Raw genomic sequence first — 26360 nt, 5'->3', positions numbered from 1 at the left:
AAACCATCTACTGTCTCGCATCGTGCTCCATTGTTTCCTATCATTTCTTCTAAGTTAAAAGAATTTGCTGCTGTTGATCTCTTGAGACCGCTTGTCAGAACATCTAATGGATTTTCGTACGTTCTAGTTGCTGTTGAACTTACTTCAAAATTTGTTTCTTTCACTCCGTTACGTAAAGCCACTGGACGGTCTGTATCCGACGCCTTTGTTAAAAATTTCTTACGTGAAGTTGGACACGTTAGTAAAGTCATTTTAGATAACGGACCGCAATTCAGATCTGCTGTTTGGTCACGCATGCTTCGTAACCATAAAATCAAATCTGTTTTTATTTCATTGCACTCACCACATTGTAACCCGTCTGAACGGATTATGAAAGAGATCAATAAGCTTTGCAGACTTTGTCACAGAAAGCATCAGCATTGGGACAGATATTTACACTTATTTCAAAACGTGCTGAATGAAATGCCTCATGGCTCCACTGCTTTACCACCTGTTCTTGTACTGAAGAATAAAGAACCACCGAACAGAATCAGAGAGCTTGTACCTTTTCCGAATACACGTAAACTTCGAGACAAAGACATAATTGATTTGGTTATTAAAAATATAAATTCTGCTGCAGACAAAAGCAGAAAATTACACGGTAAAGCAAATGCAAAGAAATTATATATTGGTCAGAAAGTTCTCATTAAAGCTCATTCATTGTCACATAAGAAGAAACACTTGAGTCACAAATTCTTTCTAGTTTACAATGGACCTTACAGAATCCGACGTATACCACATGATAATTGCGTTGAAGTTGAAACTCTGCGTACTAGGAAGAGTAAAGGTTTACACAAAATTTCACATGTAAAACCGGTTATTGGAAGATAATCTGCTTTTAACTTTGTCTTTGCCACAAAACATTTCACTTCACATTTCTAGTATGCTTTGTCACACTGAGAAACTGTTAACATGAAACAATGTTTTGAAGTTAACTATCCAGTCTAGAACCTAGGGAACATTTTTAAACAGAAATTACGAATGCATTGTTCTAGTTAACAGACGACACAGTGTTGTTATTTGTACATTATTCCTTGTTAGTTGCATGATTACATAACGACTATAAGGCTTACATACTTAGAACATATACTGTTAATGAGATTTTAATGCAACATTTTGGTTTACTTGAAAAGACATTCTTTATTTGAAGTACTTTCTGTAAGATTAAAGATGACTTAGCATTTGGTTTCTTTGATAGCTACATGGTTATATCACGACGCTACTAATGTGTGTCACAATTTACTCTGGGCTTTTGCGGTGTATCTTTTTTATATCTGCACTCTTTTTCTGGATACTTCTGCAAAGGAAAACTTGTTTTAGTAGTAACTTTGTGGTATAGCTACAATGAAACAACCTTTTCTGTAGCACAACAATACGTTAGAGTACAGTACTTACTTCATCACGGCAATAAGCGTAGTAACTACGATATCTATACGCAAAACATTTCACTTTTGTTTACCGTGAGGTAAGTACATTGACTACTCCAGAACTTAGCTTTCGGAGGACGATAACTACGACACTTCCACAGAGATTATCTTACAACAAGACGCACAGTTTAGCGCTACAGTACACGTATTTGAGTGATTAATTTTGTACTTAAAACATTTATTTTTAAAGATATTTGAAATACAATGATACAAAGGTTTTCCGTGGTACATTTCATTCCATTGCTGTACTCTGTAACAGCTGAGGATATAATTACATTAATCATCAAGGAGGTACACACCTACTTTGTGTACCATGTGTTTGGCAAGCGCAAGGAGCCCTAGCTACTATGGTATTTGCTTATACAACTTTACACATCAGTACCATATTTCTCTAACTCATAAATTACACACCTATCTGATCATTTAAATGGAAGAGACTAATATTTATTTTAGTACATCAGTGACACATGTTTACGTAATTACACAGTTGAATAACTTCACACTTATCAAACTGTATTTTGTCTGTACTTTGTGAACTGGTCATATTTTTTTTGGAACCATTGTGATACTACGAGAGCTTTGAATGATGTATTTGGTATGGGATCATGATTTTTAAAGTACGTTGGAGGTAGATGACACTACTGAAATGAGCAGAGAATATTTTTAGATTTTGACACTATTGCAGAAAGCTACGACGTTTTTTAGATTTGACTGAGGTGTTATAATGTTATTTTTACGACGACGAAGTGTATTATGCTGTTGCGGTATGTTTATGATGAATAAGCTGATGCTATATGAGTTATTTGATTATGCTATGTATCTGTTATGTTGAAATATTGAAGAAATGTCGACGAATAAGTTAGGAATAAAGAGTAGTTGTTAGGGACTCTGGTTTGTGAAAACGGTTGTTGGAAACCAAGCATCGCACATTAAGAGCTATGAAATGTATGTAAATGCTTGAATGTATTACAATGCCGACGAAAATTTGTTGGACACTGTTATATCAATAGGATTTTGTTTCTACAGATGTGTAACGCAAATTCTTGACCTGTGAATTTTTTTATATGAGACTGCCACTGTAGCGGAAACTGTTGTCGTAAATATTTCGGTAAGAAAGTTAAGTGACCACCTGCGAGTAATGCGTCGTGGGCACCCAGCTGCGCGACAGCCACCTGGAAACAAGCCATTAGTGTGTACCTTTCAGAGGCACAGGTGGAGAAAAAAAAGAGGCCATTATCCTCGCTATTGACATTCCTTTGTAGAAAGCACCGCAAATACGACAAGCTCATTACTTGGAAACATTCTTATATCTGCGCACCTGATTATGACAAGTGTCGAAATGCCACATAGCTATTGAATGATGTTTTTATTCTTTACTTTGCATAGTTGCTTATTTCATTTGATATCTGTTTTCCAGCTGTGTTGCAGCATTGCTTTTATAAAATAAAATTAAATGCATTTGCTAATGTGAAAACTTTCTGTCAACAGATCTGTTAAATAATAATTTTATGATCCACATTCTTCAAAAAAAAAAAAAAAAAAGGAGCACTTGCAAAGGAAAGAACAATAAGAAGGGACTAGTAACAGTAACTGCATACATAATTTTCTTTTCAATTACTTGGTAATTTATTTCATTGAATAAGTTTTTGTGCTGCACTACTTTAATTACATAGACATTAAGATGTGAATATACATTTCCCTTATCTGCATTGTTGTCTTTAGTGTAATATTTTTTCTGCTTGATCTTTGTCATATTTAGATATAAGTTATTGCATTTGCTGCTGCTGTTTGCCAGGCATAGTGTTACTGAATTTGACTTTGTATTACTCTGTTAAGCCAGTTTTACTAAGGATTTATTTTATTGTTTGCTGCACAGTGCCTTATATTAGTTATAATATTGCAATTGCTTTGCCAATTTCCATTTTTTTGTCATCGCTGTTTGTGTTTATTGTTTTGTGCTGCTGCATTGCCTCGTCCCTTAGTTAAGCATCTGAGCTCAGTAGGTTTAAGTTCGCTTAAGAGGGGATAGACTATATAAGAAACTAACTATGATTAATTGAAAAAAAAAAGCATTGAGAAGCTATAAGAAAATGGTTTGGCCAAAAAAGTAGTGTACAGTGGAGAAAAACTATTTTTGAAAGAGGATGTGAACAGAATACAGAAAGCATGCTTGGATAGGATTTTTTTTTGGCTGGAGCAATTGTTGAAATAAGAGGGACGATCTATGGAATGAAGTCTTGTGTTGGACTGCAGTACCAAATGTTACCCTTTAAACAAACCCTGCCCTTTCCTCTTGTGTTATCCCACTATGTGTTTGTGTACCCTTGTGTATTTATTTTCTTCCTGGCGCTCTGTACTGTTTCATAGAATTTTTTTCTTCTAATACTAAGCTACATTAACTATGATGAGGAATACTGTTATCCTCAAATACAATTTGCATTAATAGCATGTTATTTACTTCGTAAAGATGTTTACACATTATTTATTCTGTTTTGTTCTAATGCTCATGTGTGAAGTTGATGTTTCAAAAGTTATTCTGATCTTTTATGTATGTACTTATGTCATAATTTTTGTAACACTGATGTATTTGTTATTTCGATTGTTTTGTAAAGCCTGTATTACTACAAATGTTATCTGTATTATTATGTTTTTAATTATGTATTTAGTACCTTCGTTATTGTATTTTTATGTTATAAAATTGTAATTGACACCAGTTTATCGAATTAAGTAACTTGCAAGTTACATTTCACTGCACACGTTTCTGTTGGTCATAGTATATGGGCAATATAAGAGAAGTAGGGACTGATAGTGTTTGCACATGTGTTAATAATTCGGCAAGGGACTGGATAACAGCATTGCTCGTTCTAAGGACATTTCAAAAAAATTTTTTTTGAGTGCACAAGTGGTGGTTTATGGACTTGCTGTATTTCTGCAAGACTCTTCGATGGTGATTGTGCACCTGCACTGTCGAAGTAGATGGCTGCTGGTCATCTCTACAAGGACTACAGTGGGTCTGCATCTTTGATGGCCCTCCAATACCATTATTTCTACAAGGTCTACAGTGGGTCTCCATCTCTGGTGGCTGACCAATACCGTAATCTCTACCGGGACAATAGTGGGTCTATTCTGTGATGACCTACCTACCAATATTCTTCAAAACTTTGACTGACTCTGCTGTGGGTTTGCTCTGTTGTGGACCATTACCTGTCTGCATGTCAAGAGTCAGCAATGTCTTTCCGTTGGAAGGACAACACTACTTCAAGACTGCATGGAAATCCACTACTTCCGTGTGTATTTTCTTTCACTGCTCTGACATTGAGAAAAACACTGCTATTTTACTGTGATGTATGATCAGGACTGTCTTTATGGACTGTGAGAAAATTTTTGCTTTTGACCAACATTGTATCGATAAGTGTGTGCATTTCAATTCTTTGTTATTGTAATTATGAAAAAAAATTTCAAATCTGTATTGGCCACTGCTGAAAACAATTTGTAATTTTTTTGTGGGGAGCATGGGGGCTATGTAAGTAGGCTGTTTAGGTTTTTTTTTTTTTTGGTAACGCCACATAACGCTCTGTATGAAGATCACTGACTGTGCTGTATGCAGTCTGTGGATGGTTGGCATTGTTGTAATACTCGCCATTGTAGTGTTGGGCAGATGGATGTGAACAGCGCGTAGCGTTGTGCAGTTGGAGGTGAGCCGCCAGCAGTGGTAGATGTGGGGAGAGAGATGGCGGAGTTTTGAAATTTGTAAGAATGGATGTCAATAACTGCTATATATATTATGACTATTAAGATAAATACATTGTTTGTTCTCTATTAAAATCTTTCATTTGCTAACTGTCCCTATCAGTAGTTAGTGCCTTCTTTAGTTTGAATCTTTTATTTAGCTGGCAGTAGTGGCGCTCGCTGTATTGCAGTAGTTCGAGTAACAAAGATTTTTGTCAGGTAAGCGATTTGTGAAACGTATAGGTTAATGTTAGTCAGGGCCATTTTTTTGTAGGGATTTTTGAAAGTCAGATTGCGTTGCGCTAAAAATATTGTGTGTCAGTTTAAGCACAGTCATGTATAATTGTTCTAAGAGGACGTTTCAATACTAACCAAAAATACACTCCTGGAAATGGAAAAAAGAACACATTGACACCTGTGTGTCAGACCCACCATACTTGCTCCAGACACTGCGAGAGGGCTGTACAAGCAATGATCACACGCACGGCACAGCGGACACACCAGGAACCGTGGTATTGGCCGTCGAATGGCGCTAGCTGCGCAGCATTTGTGCACCGCTGCCGTCAATGTCAGCCAGTTTGCCGTGGCATACGGAGCTCCATCGCAGTCTTTAACACTGGTAGCATGCCGCGACAGTGTGGACGTGAACCGTATGTGCAGTTGACGGACATTGAGCGAGGGCATATAGTGGGCATGTGGGAGGCCGGGTGGACATACTGCTGAATTGCTCAACACGTGGGGCGTGAGGTATCCACAGTACATCGATGTTGTAGCCAGTGGTCGGCGGAAGGTGCACGTGCCCGTCGACCTGGGACCGGACCGCAGCGACGCACGGATGCACGCCAAGACCGTAGGATCCTACGCAGTGCCGTAGGGGACCGCACCGCCACTTCCCAGCAAATTAGGGACACTGTTGCTCCTGGGGTATCGGCGAGGACCATTCGCAACCATCTCCATGAAGCTGGACTACGGTCCCGCACACCGTTAGGCCGTCTTCCGCTCACGCCCCAACATCGTGCAGCCCGCCTCCAGTGGTGCCGCGACAGGTGTGAATGGAGGGACGAATGGAGACGTGTCGTCTTCAGCGATGAGAGTCGCTTCTGCCTTGGTGCCAATGATGGTCGAATGCGTGTTTGGCGCCGTGCAGGTGAGTGCCACAATCAGGACTGCATACGACCGAGGCACACAGGGCCAACACCCGGCATCATGGTGTGGGGAGCGATCTCCTACACTGGCCGTACACCTCTGGTGATCATCGAGGGGACACTGAATAGTGCACGGTACATCCAAACCATCATCGAACCCATTGTTCTACCATTCCTCGACGGGCAAGGGAACTTGCTGTTCCAACAGGACAATGCACGTCCGCATGTATCCCGTGCCACCCCACGTGCTCTAGAAGGTGTAAGTCACTACCCTGGCCAGCAAGATCTCCGGATCTGTCCCCCATCGAGCATGTTTGGGACTGGATGAAGCGTCGTCTCACGTGGTCTGCACGTCCAGCACGAATGCTGGTCCAACTGAGGTGCCAGGTGGAAATGGCATGGCAAGCCGTTCCACAGGACTACATCCAGCATCTCTACGATCGTCTCCATGGGAGAGTAGCAGCCTGCATTGCTGCGAAAGGTGGATATACACTGTACTAGTGCCGACATTGTGCATGCTCTGTTGCCTGTGTCTATGTGCCTGTGGTTCTGTCAGTGTGATCATGTGATGTATCTGACCCAAGGAATGTGTCAATAAAGTTTCCCCTTCCTGGGACAATGAATTCACGGTGTTCTTATTTCAATTTCCAGGAGTGTATTTCTCCGTCCAGCTTCCGGTGCACTTACAATATTGGCCACTTTGGAAAGCGAGGAGATATTTGTAAGTTTCATCAGGCACAAAAAGGTTTTGGAAATGTAACTTAACGTAGGCATCAATTTTGTCGGTATTAGATAGGAAACAATCACTTATTTCCTACTCATAGCCTGGTGATCTATTGTGAGTCTTTGCTGTGTTAATGGAAGTTATTTATTTTGCTTCCGGACCGTAGGAAGATGATTTAGAATTAGAAATAATGCTACTACTATTTGAAAACAGTAGCGGCGACAATTCTGGTGGATGAGCTATTTCCCTGGCCTGAAAGGGCCGAGTTTCTTCTAGTCGTGGGACTATAGGGAAGTAGCTAAAAATGTTTCCACTTTTTGTATTGCTATGCATTGTCTTAGCTCTAAAAATCAAGATTTCATTACAGTAGTTGCAACAAAATGGTTTTCACAACACTGTCGTATCAACAGCTTAACAGCTGTTAACGCAGAGACTGGTGTATGAAACAAACTACAATATTTCCTGGCTGGCCGAGGTGGTCGAACGATTGTAGGCGCTTCAGTCCGGAACCTTGCGCCTGCTACAGTCGCAGGTTCGAATCCTGCTGTGGGCATGGATATGTGTGATGTCCTTAGGTCAGTTAGGTTTAAGTAGTTCTAAGTCTAGAGGACTGATGACCTCAGATGTTAAGTCACAATGTGCTCAGAGCCATTTGAACCATTTGAACATTTCCTCTTCAGTGCGTGCTCCAAAAATATGTTCACTAACTCTATAACGCGCACTGTTTTTGTATTTATCACCTTTCAATTACGGGTACTATAATATGTTGGGACTCAGCTCATGAACGTTTTATTTAATACGCCCTTGGTGTTAAATTGACATGTGTTGTTAAAAAAATGATAACATGCAATGTAATAGAGCATATTGCTTAAAAATAAACTTTAATGCCTTAAGATAAAATTTACTATTAAATAATCACAACGTACATCTGCGCCAGTTATCGACAGTTCTCTTTTGTGCGAAGTTTCATTGGGAAACTGTCTGCCGTTGGCATATTGTAACATCATACATTATATTTCTTCACATACTGAAGCAGAGGTGTTGTTAATCCTTGTTTTTTTATCCACTGTGTTACGATATTGTTTCAGGTGTGTTAGAAAAATATGTCTATAATGTCACATTTCGGGGGGGGGGGGGGCGGTGAGAGGGGGGGCTCCACCCCATCCCACCTTAAATACGCCACTGGTTGAGGCTGTGGACACCTCTGAATGTCAAATGAGCTTCGTCGTTCCAATGCCATCTGTTGGCCACTTTTTGTAGAGGTTTTTGGTTCCAGGAAGACCCCATCTCATTTCAGTAGTGAGTGTCAAGTGTTACCTCTCTGCCTACATTAATCCGGCAATTAGTGTATTTGCAAATGTCGACGGAGTTTTGGGTCACCCTGCCCTCTACTAACTGGCAACTGAAAATAATGTGCACAGATCGTCTGTGTTGCGAGGCGAATGTAACCAGTGTAAAGGAAAGGGAATTTCGCAAGACTGGAAATATTTGCCAAATCAGCCACGATGAAATAAGTCTTACAGCGGCAATTATGAAAGTTTTTGAAAAAGGTGGAATGAGAACGTTTATTTCCTATGACGAAATAGATACAGCACTAGAAGAAAAATCTAGAGACATTATCATTAATGTAGCACAGGTAGAACAGAGTACTGCAGGAATGTACTGTATTATGCTGACACGGACTGCGCAGGGCGTGCATATTTCGTAAAATTGTGATTTATGGCGCCTCCCAGGTGGATAGAGCCGTTTTAGTTTGCAACAGATGGAAAAGTAACACAAAGCGGAGAACATTTTTTCGCTTGTTGAGCCAGTAGGCGTGAAGAATATGGTCGTTTATGTCAACAATGCAGATAAAGTTGAAGATCGCATGTTGGAATTAATTAAAATTGAAATAAAGAATTCGTAATCGGACTTTGGATTTGATGCAGTGAATACCAGGTGTAGAAGTATGAAACTGGAGTTTCCCTATAGGTGATGCTTGCCTTCAGTGTACAGTCCGTGAGACCGCGTCTGCAGAGCTGCCTGCTTCCTGTAACGACTGACGACGAATGTCAACACACAGTAACCCAAGTTCCATGGATCTGTGTCAGTTTCAAATCAGTAAACATGTCTAGTTTTGTGCCTGCGAACTGCGATTTGTGAACAGCAATGGTTTTCTATTATCATTTGAAGGAAACTGCAGCAGTATCGCATCGAATGCTTGTCAAAGCTTTCGACGAACATGCTCTTGGGAGAACAAAATGTTTCAAGTGAGTCAAAAACTTGTAAAATGGCGATTTTGGCTTGAGAGACGACGAGCGCGAGAAACCACCGAATAGGTTAGAAGAGAACGAATTTCAGGCCTCATTGGATGAAGATCTGACTCAAAATCGACAGGAAATGACGGAACAATTGAAAGTGACACAGAAAGCATTTCTCTTCGTTTGAAAGCCATGGGGACGCTGTAAAAAGTGGGAAAATGGGTTCCTCATGAACTGCATGAAAGACAGGAAGCAAATCGAATGAACACTTGTGAAATGCTCCTCGCCAGACATAAATGGATCGTAAGTTGACACGTGATGAAAAATAGATGTAATTTGAGAATCTTAAGCGTCGTAAGTAATTTGTGAATCCAGGAAAACCATCGACATCCACTTTAAAATCAAATCGCTTTGGAAAGAGGACAATGCTCTGTGTGTGGTGGGTATAGGAGGGTATCATCTACTATGAGCTGCTAAAACCTGGTGAAGACGTAACACTGATCGCTAGCAACAGCAAATGCTCGAAAAACTTCCGGAATATAGGAATAGGTAACACATGATAACGCCGCACACACACACACACACAGCAAAACGGGTCAGGGTAACGATCGACCCGTTCAGTTGCGAAATACTAGGCCATGCGGCCGATTCTCCAGCCTTGGCCATGCCCGGTTATAATCTATTTGCGCTTCAGTTCGTATGAAAATGTACGAAAATGGCTCATTGACTGGTTCACTTCAAAGGAAGAACATTTTTTTTTTTTTGCGTTGCATTCATAGCGTACCAGAGAGGTTGGAGAAATGTAGAAACAGCAATGTAGACTATTTTGAATAAAATATTGTTTATCAGTTTCAAACAAAAGACGTGTGGTTATTGCAATCAAATTCCAGTTTGCTACTTCTACTCCTGCTACACCAATAATAATTGGATTGGCCCTAATAACTCTGAAAGGAGGTCCTTCAGATTCGCTCGAGCGGTAGAAAAGGAAGATACAAGACACAACTGATGAACATGTGAAATTACTAGAACGGGCCTTTACATGACGCTAGTAGACTGTGCTTTTACATCACCAGGCAGAAGAGCTGTTGTCACAGGAACCATCCAGCAGAAAATCATTAAGAAAAATAGTTACGCAAAGTTGTTAGTATTTTAAAAGTATTAATACATGAGCTATTGATTTGCATGTCCTTAAGAGGGCAGATCAGGAAGTAAAAGCAGGTCAAAATGATGGTATGTTATTAAGACGGGCTCCTATCAGCTCAGTAAAGTGAGGACTGCTTTCGTGTGTTCGCAAGAGTGAAAGCATCTTTAATCATTTCGAAGGTAAATTTATATTCTGTCGAGAGCAGAAGGTGGAAGACGTTAACCAGTTGCGAACAGGCATTCAAAACAGCTGTTTTGAAAAAGTTGAAACATTTTTTGCAGACTTGATTGCCGAGATGACAAATAAATGATAATGCTCCGTGAAAACGTCATTCTGCTGAAGAAAATGGTAATGTTAGTGGGAAACCCATTCACAACAAATGTAAACTTTGTGACTACAGCATCATTCTCTGTTTCTATGTTATTCATTTATTCCAAACCTACAATTACAGTTCTGAGTACAGCCATTAACCGCTTTAACCGTTAAAAGTGTTTGTTAATAGTTATGGCAAAAGGAACAGAAATCGACTGCAAGAGAGCTTGACACTAACGCTACTCTGTGGACAGCGTATGTTAGGCTTTCACTAGAGAGTGCGCTTATCTACAACAGTGTCATTTTGTGGACTAATCGTATTGTTTGCCGGTAGCCATAAAGGTTGTCGGAAGTTTAGTTTTAAGGGGAAAATTAATGTCATCGTCTTCGCTCTTAACGTACAGGATTCAGGAATACATGTTCTTTAATGAAAAGGCACAAAAACAGTTTTTTTCCTTTAAACAGTAACTGATGTTCTATTGTGCCTTTAGAATATGTCCATAGTCTTTTCGGCATGATGTATGTTGGACGTTTCAACGCCAAATCGGCATGCATGGTAATTAGTTCTTTGGAAAACATTACTATCACGTTTTATGATTTTACTACATCCTACACTGCCCTAAAGATCATCCAATATCATCACAGGACTGTAACTGCACATATACAGACTCCGTTAATTCAACGATGAGAAGTAAATGCTTCTTTCTAGGTTACAGGTGACCGGAGAATCTATTTAGCGGAGTCGGTGCTGAACTACGAGATCTTCTAGCAAGTTTTCCAACTTGATCTTCATCAAAATCAGTTCAACAAAAAAGGCTTAAATAATAAATATAACTCAAATCTGAAGCTAATAAACAGAATAACAATAAACATAAAAATAATGGAACAATTACCGATTACGTATGTTATTTCATAAACAAAAGTCTTCGTTTATCAGAAGCAAATGCTACGCTGCTTTCTTTCAATCATACTGCCCCTCGTTCGATGTTCTGTCGAGTCGGTGATTCTCTCTGCACAGGTCTGGCTGGGTGCGTTTGTTTTATCATAATCGACGCGCCGGTCACCGAAGTGGCGTCTTACAAAAATATCAGCACCAGGCGGATGAACAACTTAGACAGGGTCTCCCGACCAATAACGCACTACGATCATTTAATTTCGTTTGTGTTTGAGGGTAAATTTGAGCAGGTTTCAACTACTGAGATCTCAAAAATCGAATAACAACACTCACCTCACCGTCGGCAGGTGTTTGTATCACGCAGCTCATTTGTAACTACATAATTTAATTACTGTTAATACTTTCTTAGAGATGTGGTCGGTATGCACAATCAAATAAAAGACGCTTCGCTTCTTTTTATCTTCGACTGAGCCTTTGTGGCGATTTTTTTCGATTACGCATGTCCCTGGAATCACATCTGGTTATCCTGCGTTATGTAATTTTCTGTCTTTGCCACCACATTTCACCTATGCACTACATATAGTCTATAAATCATACAGGGTGTCCCAAGACAACCGGTACACTTCGTGTTCCGGTTAATCATCTAAAGTCGAAATACTTGTGTAGTGACTATGCCGTGACGTCGTTGTGTTGTATTGTAAGCCGGCCGGAGTGGCCGTGCGGTTCTAGGCGTTGCAGTCTGGAACCACGAGACCACTACGGTCGCCAGGTTCGAACCCTGCCTCGGGCATGTATGTATGTGATGTCCTTAGGATATTTAGGTTTAAGTAGTTCTAAGTTCTAGGGGACTGATGACCTCAGAAGTTGAGTCTCATAGTGCTCAGAGCCATTTTGTTGTATTGTAAGGCGTCACGAGTACCGTTACTATATGTATACGTGTACGCCATCGTTGACGTCTGTTCTTTCCCTCGTCGATATCAGAGCATGAGAAATTATTATGTTTGTGTATACCTACCTGTTGTTGACAAAACACAACTACACGGCCACGGTACCATCTAATTCCAGAATAGCTAGCTTAATATAGTATACACATAGTGGGTTTTGACGCAGCGTTATTTAAGTGTGATTTTGTTCTTCACTTAATCTTTGAGACTCTAAGAATCAGCTACTCTTAATCAGACTCAAAACTCGACTTGTAACGAGAGCACTTACGATCAATCTGTCACAATATTAATAATATGTAACGCTCTACTTCGCAATAAAATGATATCGCTGTTCATGAAATAACAAAATATACTAATAAACTTCTTTATATCTTTCCTTTTATTCGATCCAATGCTTTCAAATGTTTATTTTGCACCCACAAATGATTCACGACTCGATGTTAAGTGTAAACATGTGCATAAAAAACAGTACACAGTTTCTGGTGATAACTGCGTATGAGCTTTTTGGTTGCTTCGATCAAAAGGATTTATAATGGATTTTGAAATTGCTCTTCCTATACAAACTTAAGTCCTCCACAATGGCCCATCAACAGTGGGATAACCATTAAATAGTCTCCCCTTTCGCGATAGTTAAAAATTCACGTAAGTTGTATTTTCGTGAATTTAAAGCAAAATATTGGCGGCGGAAAAGCAGTCGTGATGCTTACTAGCCTGTCACGAAATTGAACTGCATACATCTACAATACTCTCTTTCAAATTCTGAAGGTGGCAGGGGTAAAATACAGGGAGCGAAAGGCTATTTACAATTTGTACAGAAACCAGATGACATTTATAAGAGTTGAGAGACATGAAAGGGAAGCAGTGGTTGGGAAGGGAGTAAGACAGGGTTGTAGCCTCTCCCCGATGTTATTCAATCTGTATATTGAGCAAGCAGTAAAGGAAACAAAAGAAAAATTCGGAGTAGGTATTAAAATCCATGGAGAAGAAATAAAAACTTTGAGGTTTGCCGATGACATTGTAATTATGTCAGAGTCAGCAAAGGACTTGGAAGAGCAGTTGAATGGAATGGACAGTGTCTTGAAACAAGGATATGAGATGAACATCAACAAAAGCAAAACGAGGATAATCGAATGTAGTCTTCGACCATAGATACTGTAAGTAGGCTGTTTATATTGTGTGTCAGTTTAAGCACAATCGTGTACAATTTTTCTAGGGGGACGTTTCAATACTAATAGACTGGGCAAGCAGTGCAGCGGCTATACATCTGGAATGGCTGCAGTACAGAATCAGGTGACTGTTGGCAGAACGTCGGTGGGAGTTCAAGACAGCACTCTCATTCCTGATTTCACTTCCAGTATTTCTCAGTGGATTTCCTGCTAACTTCACCACATTAAATGTAGCTTATGTAAACAAAGCTAGAAGTGATAAATTATTTCGTAACCACTGTACAAATTTAGTTTTACAGCCATTACTTCACAATGAACTTTGTGAACTGCTGAAACACTTTCGATGTTCGGCAATATATTCGCCGTGAATATTTCAGTGTTACAAATTATGAGATGCATTCTCTACTAACAATACGCGTTATGCACTGTACAAAATGTAAATATTTGTGTGTGTGTGTTTTAGTGCCTTGATTGTAGAAAGTGTTATAGACTTCATAAGTCGCCATATACAACGAAACCTGTAACGTAAACACACGTGTTTATATAGAATGTAACGAACTCAATTGTGTCATTCACCCACAAAACGTAAAGCAGTTTCATTTTAAAGCTCATTTTTTGGTTTAAACAGTTTGTTTCGTAGATGTATCAAATAATATAGAATTTATATCTACAAAATCAGTACCTACTTACATAAATACTTGTTACACAGATCATGAATACGATTCTTCGCATGATGTGTCAGTTTAATGAAAGGTAGACCTATCATTACATGAGAATTCTTCCAATGATTTATATCTAAAAAATCTTCTACTGAGTAGGAGCTGTCATTCATAGATTCTTTTAGTTTGATTTTAAATGCTGGTTGGCTACCTGTCAGGCCTTTAATGCTTTTTGGTAAATGACCAAAGATTTTTGTAGCAGCATATTATTTATCCCATACATTACAACTTATTATCTGGAAACTAACATAGGCCATACAATAACCATTTTGTAAATGGTATTCAGTATCTGTTTCTGATATGTTTTGTAACTGGGAAGTATAAAATAAAACTAAACCCTGATGAGAAAGGAAACCCCTAACTTGTTTTTCCAAATTATTGTTTATTATTTAAAATAATGCCACCATAATTCGCCCCTTTTTGTACCAAAGTCAGATTTAATCCAGGATAGTAAAAATCATCCTTTCTTCTTGTGTAGTAGCAATGCACATAGCCATTGCTTTTGGAGTGGGAAGAGTTATTGGTAATAAATCTATCTCTCTCACACACACACAAAGTATTATATATATATATATATATATATATATATATATATATATATATATATATCCTGCTAACTTCACCACATTAAATGTAGCTTATGTAAACAAAGCTAGAAGTGATAAATTATTGCGTATAGCTCCTTGCAATTCGAGACACTAATATGAAATTCCAACTATCTGTTTAAACTGGCACAGCCCAAATAGCAAACAATTAAGTTATTCTTTCTCCTGCAAAGTATGTTAAGAGTTCTATTCTTAACTGTCTATGGCAATCTGTTACTAGACTAGGAATATCACATCTTGAATGACAAAGGTATGAGCATAATATAATTCATATAAATTTTTCATAAAACATTTATTTTGTAACACAATACAGTATTTGCAACAAACTCAGCACTGAACAAATTTCTATTTTTAAAAAAAAGTACACTAACACTACACACGAACCGTTTAGTGTCCTTTAAATAATATTGTTTTTGTAAGGAAGCTCCTTACACATCCTTTCTCTAAGGTTTCTGTTACAGTATTCCCCAAATGGTGATTTCTGATCTTGAAATACTCAAATAAAATGGAGTTTATAAGAGTTGTACGATGGTTTTCTGTGGGATCAATGCTCATTATATGTTCATTGATAGATGTAAATACATTGCTGTCAATTTCTGCCATAGCAGATGACAAGAGCACAAGCATTAATTTTTTTTTTGTCAGCATACCCTATGCCTGCCGCAAACGATAGGCTTGTTCTGCTACTTTACAGATTTGAACAACATTCCTGGAAGGTGTTACTAAACCTCCCATATTCTATCTCGTCAGGAGCTCATTTTCGCTTTCTAATAAGACATATAAAGAATTGGAATTTCAGCTCGGAAATTTATACATGAATCAAATGGGTTTGTTTGTACTTTACCCAGTGCTGAAGATAAATTCAGAATAGAACACTCTTCAGTGTCTAAACAAGTTCCAAACTCTGAACCCCTTACTTGCTGATCTATAAGTAACCTTTTGTAAGCAGCTTTGAACTGAGTGGCTGTAGGGTTATTGTTATCACCACCATACCTCCTGATTGAACTAAAAAATGTCTCGATGTGGTCTTGTAACAACTTGTGTGTCAGTAAGAATTTAAGTTGTGGATTAGAACTGCTTATCAGCGAATTGTATAACCTTTTGCGACTTTGAATTGACACAATAAAACCAAGGAAACCAGTCTTTCTGTTTGTAAACAAAGCAGACAGGCCATTTGCATCCAGTCTTAAATTCTTTATATATTCTACAGCTTCATCCAGAAAAGACTAAATGTGGCTAGCAGTCTGCAATGACAGAGGTACTCTATAACCTTTCGCTAATAGATTTCTACTGTTGAATCAATCAAAAACATTGTTCATAACGCTTATGAACCTAACTGTTGGATCACAGTCTTTAAAATCGTCTAGCTGTAAATCTTGGCCAAGAAATTCAAGGGCATTAGCTACACTATTACTCAATGTCAGTGCTGCAATTCTGAGATTCATCTTATGGCGATACCACTCAACATGCTTCATTCTTACTTTTGAGGCAAGATGAAGTGTCTCCACACATTGCAAATCATGTAACTTGAGTACATAATCCCACTTAATAGGATTTCTATCGCCATCAAAAATTGTGCCCTTACCAGCTAAGGTATTACGTACTAACTTTAGCATGTGACATGGGTCAAGGAAAATACAATATTTCATCATTACACAATGGGTGCTTAAAGAGAGATTTTAAGTTAGGTAAAGAAAAAGAAGCACCTAGCTTTTCTATCTTGCAGTATTCACATGTGTCCCATCAAAACTTACTGATATCACCTCAACACCAGCATCAAAAGTAAACTTTAGAGCCTCATTCAATAGGTTAGATTTTTCTAGTGCAGTTAGTCCATTGACTAGAAAGTAGCCAATTGGCAGTTTCCAGGAACTGTTAACAGCAGTTACCATAAATGTTAGTGCCTCATTTGCAACAGGAAGGTTATCATCATCAAGGTCTGCCCCATAATCTACACATCCAACAAATTTATTTTGACGAAATTCAATGTGTTTCCTTATTACAATTTCGTCAAATGACATAGCACACAGCAATTTCTTGCCCTTGTTCATAAGCTTGTGACTCTTTACTCTGAGAGCAACTGCTGCTTCTTTGCTGAAACCTGGATTTCCATCAATCACACTATGCCACCTTCTCAATGTCCGTGGATGTGGCAGAGATATATTGAAATTTCTCCATACATAACTGTAAGCCTTGCTGCTGTAGAAATTAAGAGTTAAACGAAAGGTCCGAAGAGCTGCTGTGTACTTTTCTCTTGTGTTACCTGTGCTGACACGCTTTAACAACCCTGAGGTACTTGGTGGCAGCATCTGAAAGTAATATGATACTCTCGGTAAAGAACTGCGAGAGCTAGGCTACCAACTGTCATTCACTCAACATGTTCTGAATATCACATCATGCAGAAAACTCTACATTGATAAGGAATGAGAAAACAACACATAATTAGTAGTTACAAACTAAATTTGTGCGTAGAAGAAAAAAAATATCATAACTGTTTCTACTATTTGTGTTCATGTATGGTAGATCGAACATAGTTAAGTTTCCAAGAGAGTCTCCACTTTAATAAAAGTTACTGCCTTCTCATTTATGTTAAATTATGGTGCTTTCTCCTACTTTATTTTATCTGTTGTGGTTATTGAACACCACAACTGTTTTTTGTAAATTACACTGTAGGAAATAATGCAACCAGTCACAAGTTTCTTTTAGTAGTGATTTGTATTGTACCATCACTAGTTTTGACTCTGAGCCCATTCTCAGATGGTAGCATTGACTTCTTGCAAGTTTTATGTATGTATCCCAAATATAACAAAGTTCTAAGAGAGGAAATGTAAAGGAGAGAATTTCATGAAGTAAGTGCAATGTGTATAGTCTATATACAATCTAATACCTTTCAAGAAATATGTAATTTCTAAATTTTAGGACACACACGTAAAACTGCAAGGAATTAGTGGTATTGCATGGCAATGGGTTCCAGGCCGAAACTAGCAATGTTACAATAACAACCACTTCTAAGGAAATTGTGGCTAGTTGCAGTACTTTCCACAAAGTAATTTTATCCTATTATTTACATGAACATGTTGGTATTTTTCAAAACAATGCCTACATTTGCGTGAATAGAGGCTTTCTTAAAATCTACTATGCCACTTGTCGTGGAACCATAAGACAGGCACAATACTAGAATCTACACCACCTGATATTTATAATAAGAATGGCAATTTGGTATGTCTTTAATGTCACATGTCAAGAAATTATAAGTACTACTTGAAGTACATAGTTCTATCTTACCTTCAACAAATTACCCATGGATTCACTTATAAGATTATTCTTTTGAAGGTCACTAATTAATGATTCCAAAATTAAAATTTTCGTCCTCATCCTGTGGGCTGATCGCTGAAAATTACTTAATTTTCTAGCTTTCTTCTTCAGCTGTTTCTTGCAACACTTGCCATTTTACTAGCTATGCCAGGAACAGCCAATTCATCTTCCTTAAAATCTCCTATGTATCTAAAACTTTAGCTTGTCCCAGCTAATACTTCAGAAGCTTGTATAGCGGCTGCAAACAAAATACCAGTCTACTGAACGAAAATGTACATGAAAGAATTTCACCTCAGTCTAAAGCATATTTTTTTTTTTGGCCATCAGTCTACTGACTGGTTTGATGCGGCCCGCCACGAATCCCTTTCCTGTGCTAACCTCTTCATCTCAGAGTAGCACTTGCAACCTACGTCCTCAATTATTTGCTTGACGTATTCCAATCTCAGTCTTCCTCTACAGCTTTTGCCCTCTACAGCTCCCTCTAGTACCATGGAAGTCATTCCTTCGTGTCTTAGCAGATGTCCTATCATCCTGTCCCTTCTCCTCATCAGTGTTTTCCATATGTTCCTTTCCTCTCCGATTCTGCGTAGAACCTCCTCATTCTTTACCTTATCAGTCCACCTAATTTTCCACATTCGTCTATAGCACCACATCTCAAATGCTTCGATTCTCTTCTGTTCCAGACGTACATCCTCAGAAATTTCTTCCTCAAATTAAGGCCGGTATTTGATATGAGTAGACTTCTCTTGGCCAGAAATGCCTTTTTTGCCATAGCGAGTCTGCTTTTGATGTCCTCCTTACTCTGTCCGTCATTGGTTATTTTACTGCCTAGGTAGCAGAATTCCTTAACTTCATTGACTTCGTGACCATCAATCCTGATGCTAAGTTTCACGCTGTTCTCATTTCTACTACCTCTCATTACCTTCGTCTTTCTCCGATTTACTCTCAAACCATACTGGGTACTAATTAGACTGTTAATTCCGTTCAGCAGATCATTTAATTCTTCTTCACTTTCACTCAGGATAGCAATGTCATCAGCGAATCGAATCATTGATATCCTTTCACCTTGTATTTTAATTCCACTCCTGAACCTTTCATTTATTTCCATCATTGCTTCCTCGATGTTCAGATTGAAGAGTAGGGACGAAAGGCTACAGCCTTGTCTTACTCCCATCTTAATACGAGCACTTCGTTCTTGATCGTCGACTCTTATTATTCCCTCTTGGTTGTTGTACATATTGTATATGACTCGTCTCTCCCTATAGCTTACCCCTACTTTTTTCAGAATCTTGAACAGCTTGCACCATTGAATATTGTCGAACGCTTTTTTCCAGGTCGACAAATCCTATGAACGTGTATTGATTTTTCTTTAGCCTTGCTTCCATTATTAGCCGTAACCTCAGAATTGCCTCCCTCGTGCCTTTACTTTTCCTGAAGCCAAACTGACCGTCACGTAGCGCATTCTCAATGTTCTTTTCCATTCTTCTGTATATTATTCTTGTAAGCAACTTCGATGCAGGATCTGTTAAGCTGATTGTGCGATAATTGTCGCACTTGTCAGCTCTTTCGGTCTTCGGAACTGTGTGGATGATGCTTTTCCGAAAGTCAGATGGTATGTCGCCAGACTCATATATTCTACACACCAACGTGAATAGTCGTTTTGTTGCCACTTCCCCTAATGATTTTAGAAATTCTGATAGAATGTTATCTATCCCTTCTGCCTTATTTGACCGTAAGTCCTCCAAAGCTCTTTTAAATTCTAATTCTAGTACTGGATCCCCTATCTCTTCTAAATCGACTCCTGTTTCTTCTTCTATCACATCAGACAAATCTTCGCCTTCATGGAGGATTTCAATGTATTCTTTCCACCTATCTGCTCTCTCCTCTGCATTTAACAATAGAATTCCCGTTGCACTCTTAATGTTACCACCGTTGCTTATAAGATCACAAAAGGTTGTTTTGACTTTCCTGTATGCTGAGTCTGTCCTTCCGACAATCATATCTTTTTCGATGTCTTCACATTTTTCCTGCAGCCATTTCGTCTTAGCTTCCCTGCACTTTCTATTTATTTCATTCCTCAGCGACTTGTATTTCTGTATTCCTGATTTTCCAGGATAATGTTTGTACTTACTCCTTTCATCAATCAACTGAAGTAATTCTTCTGTTACCCATGTTTTCTTCGCAGCTACCTTCTTTGTACCTATGTTTTTCTTCCCAACTTCTGTGATGGTCCTTTTTAGAGACGTCCATTCCTCTTCAACTGTGTTGCCTACTGCGCTATTCCTTATTGCTGTACCTATAGCGTTAGAGAAGTTCAAACGTATCTCGTCATTCCTTAGAACTTCCGTATCCCACTTCTTAGCGTATTGATTCTTCCTGACTAATGTCTTGAACTTCAGCCTACTCTTCATAACTACTATATTGTGATCTGAGTCTATATCTGCTCCTGGGTATGCCTTACAATCCAGTATCTGATTTCGGAATCTCTGTCTGACCATGATGTAATCTAATTGAAATCTTCCCTTATCTCCCGGCCTTTTCCAAGTATACCTCCACCTCTTGTGATTCATGAACAGGGTATTCGCTATTACTAGCTGAAACTTGTTACAGAACTCAATTAGTATTTTTGCTCTTTCATTCCTTGTCCCAAGCCCATATTCTTCTGTAACCTTTTCTTCTACTCCTTCCCCTACAACTGCATTCCAGTCGCCCATGACTATTAGATTTTCGTCCCCCTTTACATACTGCATTACCCTTTCAATATCCTCATACACTTTCTCTATGTGTTCACCTTCAGCTTGCGACGGTCGGCTTGTATACCTGAACTATCGTTGTCGGTGTTGGCCTGCTGTCGATTCTGATTAGAACAACCCGGTCACTGAACTGTTCACAGTAGCAGACCCTCTGCCCTACCTTCCTATTCCTAACGAATCCTACACCTGTTATACCATTTTCTGCTGCTGTTGAAATTACCTGATACCCATCTGACCAGAAATCCTTGTCTTCGTTCCACTTCACTTCACTGACCCTTAGTATATCTAGATTGAGCCTTTGCATTTCCCTTTTCAGATTTTCTAGTTTCCCTACCACATTCAGGCTTCTGACATTCCAAACCCCAACTCGTAGAACATTATCCATTCGTTGTTTATTCAATCTTTTTCTCATGGTAACCTCCCCCTTGGCAGTCCCCTCCCGGAAATCCGAATGGGCGACTATTCCGGAATCTTTTGCCAGTGGAGAGATCATCATGACACTTCTTCAACTACAGGCCACATGTCCTGTGGATACACGTTACTTGTCTTTAATGCAGTGGTTTCCATTGCCTTCTGCATCCTCATGTCGTTGATCATTGCTGATTCTTCCGCCTTTAGGGGCAATTTCCCACCCCTAGAACAAGAGAGTGCCCTGAACCTCTATCCGCTCCTCCGCCCTCTTTGACAAGGCCGTTGGCAGAACGAGGCTGACTTCTTATGCCGGAAGTCTTCGGCCGCCAATGCTGATTATTTATCAAAATTTAGACAGTGGCGGGGATCGAACCCGGGACCGAAGACGTTTTGATTATGAATCAAAGACGCTACCCCTAGAGCACGGGTTTAGGAACAATAATACGCCTATGTTACTTTAAAAAACGCTATCACATTTTTACAGCCACTGCTTAACACTCTCCTTCTTACGTTAACATATTAACACAAAGTAGATATCTAGACTTACGAGAATTATGGGAAGTTTCTGCACATGAAATTGCGTCTAATGAATCTCTCTTACACGGAGGTTTACGAAGCTTGGGTCTCTTTGCTTGCAGATGCTCAGGGAAATCGAATATTGCTGGCACGGCGTCACTGCGAAGCCAATTTCCACTAGTCTTTTCTTTGTCGAAACAATTTTCTTCAAAGTGCTTCGAACAGATGCGTGTGTGGGCAGTAGGCTTGAAATCTTTTCGTTTCACTGCCTGTATTCACATCTGCCTGCGCCCTTCATCCTTTGGAAACCTATACGAAAGAGAAAAAGTAGCTTTGTAGCTTACCATTTCAAGAAATACATACGATTGCAATGTGCACCTGGAAACACACACACACTTCAAACCGCCAATTTACGTAACTGTCATGTTCTGGGTAAGGATATGATATACACAATAGTTTATCAGTATTCAAGAAATGCCGCTAAATTAAACTAATAATACTTACACGAGAAATTTAATGTTACTTCCCTTCGCAAAACGCTCGGTACAAACATAAGCACAACAGGATACCACCATTGTTTTGAAAATAGTCACGTGGTATAGCAGTAGATATGTTGGTGCCACAAAATTTACGTCATGACAAGTCTACCAATATCTATGGTCAAAGAATGTAGTCGAATTAAGTTGGGTGATGCTGAGGGAATTAGATTAGGAAATGAGACACTTAAAGTAGTAAAGGAGTTTTGCTATATGGGGAGCAAAATAACTGATGATGGTCGAAGTAGAGAGGATATAAAATGTAGGCTGGCAAGGGCAAGGAAAGCGTTTCTGAAGAAGAGAAATTTGTTAACATCGAGTATAGATTTAACTGTCAGGAAGCCTTTTTTAAAGTATTTGTATGGAGTGTAGCCATGTATGGAAGTGAAACATGGACGATAAATAGTTTGGATAAGAAGAGAATAGAAGATTTCGAAATGTGGTGCTACAGAAGAATTCTGAAGATTAGATGGGTAGATCACATAACTAATGAGGAGGTACTGAATTGAATTGGGGAGAAGAGGAGTTTATGGCACAACTTGACTAGAAGAAGGGATCGGTTGGTAGGACATGTTCTGAGGCATCAAGGGATCACCAATTCGGTACTGGAGGGCAGCGTGGAGGGTAAAAATCGTAGAGGGAGACCAAGAGATGAATACATTAAGCAGGTTCAGAAGGATGTAGGTTGCAGTAGGTACTGGGAGATGAAGAAGCTTGCACAGGATAGAGTAGCATGAAGAGCTGCATCAAACCAGTCTCAGGACTGAGGACCACAACATCTACAATCAATTCCAAGGCCATAATTCGCCCCATACGACTGTGCGCAACTGAACTATGTCAAACCAATTATTTCTCTAATCGTAATCACTGATTCCGACACAGACCGTTCATATGCACAATTAACACTTTTTTTTGGAAGAGCAAAAGAATGACGTCACGTCATCTACATAGTTATGAAAATATTACTCCAAATGACCCAAACATTTATCGTAATTATATTTTAACGGTAATAGGAAAAAATATGAGTTATTATCGGAAAACAAAACATAACAAATCGCAAATGACACGTAACTAAATGTCAAATTTGCATAGGGTTGGGACTTAATCACGCAAAACTATATAAAGAAATGCCCGGAATCTCAATTTCTCCATACCAACTGACAGGTACAAATCAGATACTCAGGACCTCATAGATCAATCCCGGCCTGTAATGTTATATGCCCACACTGTCTCTAAAGTTGGTGATCTCTAAAGTTGGTGACACCGCATTTTATCGGAAAGTTAATTGCAGCTGTGAGTTCTTGCGTCAGTTGTTGTTAGATGGTCGTATTGTTGAGTTGTTACTAAAATGGAGCAGTTTGTTTTAGAACAACGAGTTGATATTGTGAAGTATTACCTATCAGGCTCCGGCAATGTATGTGAAGAAATTTTTCAAGTAGAGACGCCCAACGACCAGCAACATTCGAGATCTGTACAGGAAATGGAGGGCTGCAGGGTCTGTTTGGAATGTGCCAAGAAATAGCGACCGACAGTTAGGATTTCTGTAACTGTAGACAGAATTCATATGGATATGACGAGAAGTCCACAAAATTCGGTAAGGAAATCGTAGCAGCAGGTTAGTGTATCTCGTACTTTATGTCATCGTGTGCTAAGTGATATGAAATTTAAAGCTTGTCGCAAGAGCTTGGTCAAAATTTTCAATCTGAGGATCGGGGAAAAAAAAATAGTTCGTTATTGTACCTGGTTGCTAATATCAATTGCTAACTTACTGAATTACTTTGACCCCCTGCTTTACTTCATTCCAGATGAGGCATTGTTTCATTTTTCACGTTATGAAAACTCCCACAGATGCAAATACCGGTCGCAGGACAACCCACATAAATTACATAAGTAAGAGCATATGGATTATTATACCAATTGTGTGATTGGATTGAAGAGTTCCTAGATAACAGAACGCAGCATGTCATTCTCAATGGAGAGAAGTCTTCCGGAGTGTCGTAGGACCGTTGCTATGCACATAATACATAAATTACCTTGTGTATAACATCAGAAGTTCACTGAGGCTTTTTGCGGATGATGCTGTAGTATATAAAGAGGTTGTAATACTGAAAAATTGTACTAAAATGCAGGAGGATCTGAAACGAATTGACGCATGGTGCAGAGAATGGCAATTGAATCTCAATGTAGACACGTGTAATGTGCTGCGAATACATAGAAAGAAAGATCCTTTATCATTTAGATACAACGTAGCAGGTCAACAACTGGAAGCAGTTAATTCCATAAATTATCTGGGAGTACGCATTAGGAGTGATTTAAAATGGAATGACCATATAAAGTTGATCGTCGGTAAAACAGATGCCAGACTGAGATTCATTGGAAGAACCCTAAGAAAATGCAAGCCGAAAACAAAGGAAGTAGGCAACAGCACACTTGTTCGCCCACTGCTTGAATATTGCTCAACAGTGTGTGATTCGTACCAGATAGGGTTGGTAGAAGAGATAGAGAAGATCCAACGGAGAGCAGCGCGCTCCGTTACACGACCATTTAGTAATCGTGAAAGCGTTACTGAGATGATAATCTCCAGTGGAAGACTTTGCACGAGAGACGTTCAGTAGCTCGGTACGGGCTTTTGTTGAAGTTTCGAGAACATACCTTCACCGAGGAGTCAAGCAGTATATTGCTCCCTCCTACGTACATCTCGCGAAGAGACCATGAGGATAAAATCAGAGAGATTAGAGCCCACACAGAAGCATACCGACAATCTTTCTTTCCACGAACAATACGAGACTGGAATAGAAGGGAGAACCGATACAGGTATTCAAAGTACCCTCCGCCAGACACCTTAAGGTGCCCTGTGGAGTATGGATGTAGATGTAGATGTAGATGTAGATGAATGTCTCCTCTCTGAGAAGATCGGTGTTTGGTGTGCATTGCCCAGCATGTGCATTATTAGCCTCATATTTTTCAATTACACCTTAACCAAAGCCAGATATCTAGTGAACTTTGACTCTTTCCATTCTCAATTAACAAACACAGATATTCTGTTAGCAGTATTCCTGCAAGATGGAGCAACCGTTCACATATCCAACGGTAGTGTGGCCCACATCACCAAAGTGTTCCAATCCTCGGACGGTAGACAGTTTCAAATGGATTATTACTATTGAATTAACTTAACGCCTGCAGAATTAGAGTGTGGCTGGTGACGCCATCACAGGAAATCATCGACACATGGTTCCCATGGCCACCACTTTCAGCTTCTTTTATAAACAGATAACCACATTTTTAACCTTTCTGCTCGTTTTATCTGTTCTTTTTAGTTAGTTCATTGTTACTTGAATCTTGGGCGTGAGGTGCACCGGTTTTATGTTCAACACCCCGCACCAAATTTAACGAGGAGAGTAGACACAAAAATCTGAGGGTGCGCTAGGGTTGGTGACAAACAGCTGAAGTACAGCTAAAGGGCATTCGCAAACATTAATCTCACATGAATTGTAAACTACTAAAAGCGATTATTCAAACGACCATATTAACAAGTGTGTCAGTTAGACCAATAACTAGAAAAATATCAGTTTGAAAGCCATTGGTTTCTCTCTGGAGTACCGAGGAAGCAAAAATCACATTGACATAGGGTTAACCAAATCAAAAAGAGATTGATGACGGACAGCTAAAAGAAAATCACACCTGAAGGACAAAAAATGTTGTGCTGCAAGCAAAGTCAATACTATGAAACTGAGAATATA

Source organism: Schistocerca gregaria, chromosome 1 (genome assembly GCF_023897955.1).
Source record: "Schistocerca gregaria isolate iqSchGreg1 chromosome 1, iqSchGreg1.2, whole genome shotgun sequence".
Taxonomy (NCBI): Eukaryota; Metazoa; Arthropoda; class Insecta; order Orthoptera; family Acrididae; genus Schistocerca; species Schistocerca gregaria.
The sequence above is the reverse complement of the archived record's forward strand: the minus strand, read 5'-3'. Positions refer to the sequence as shown.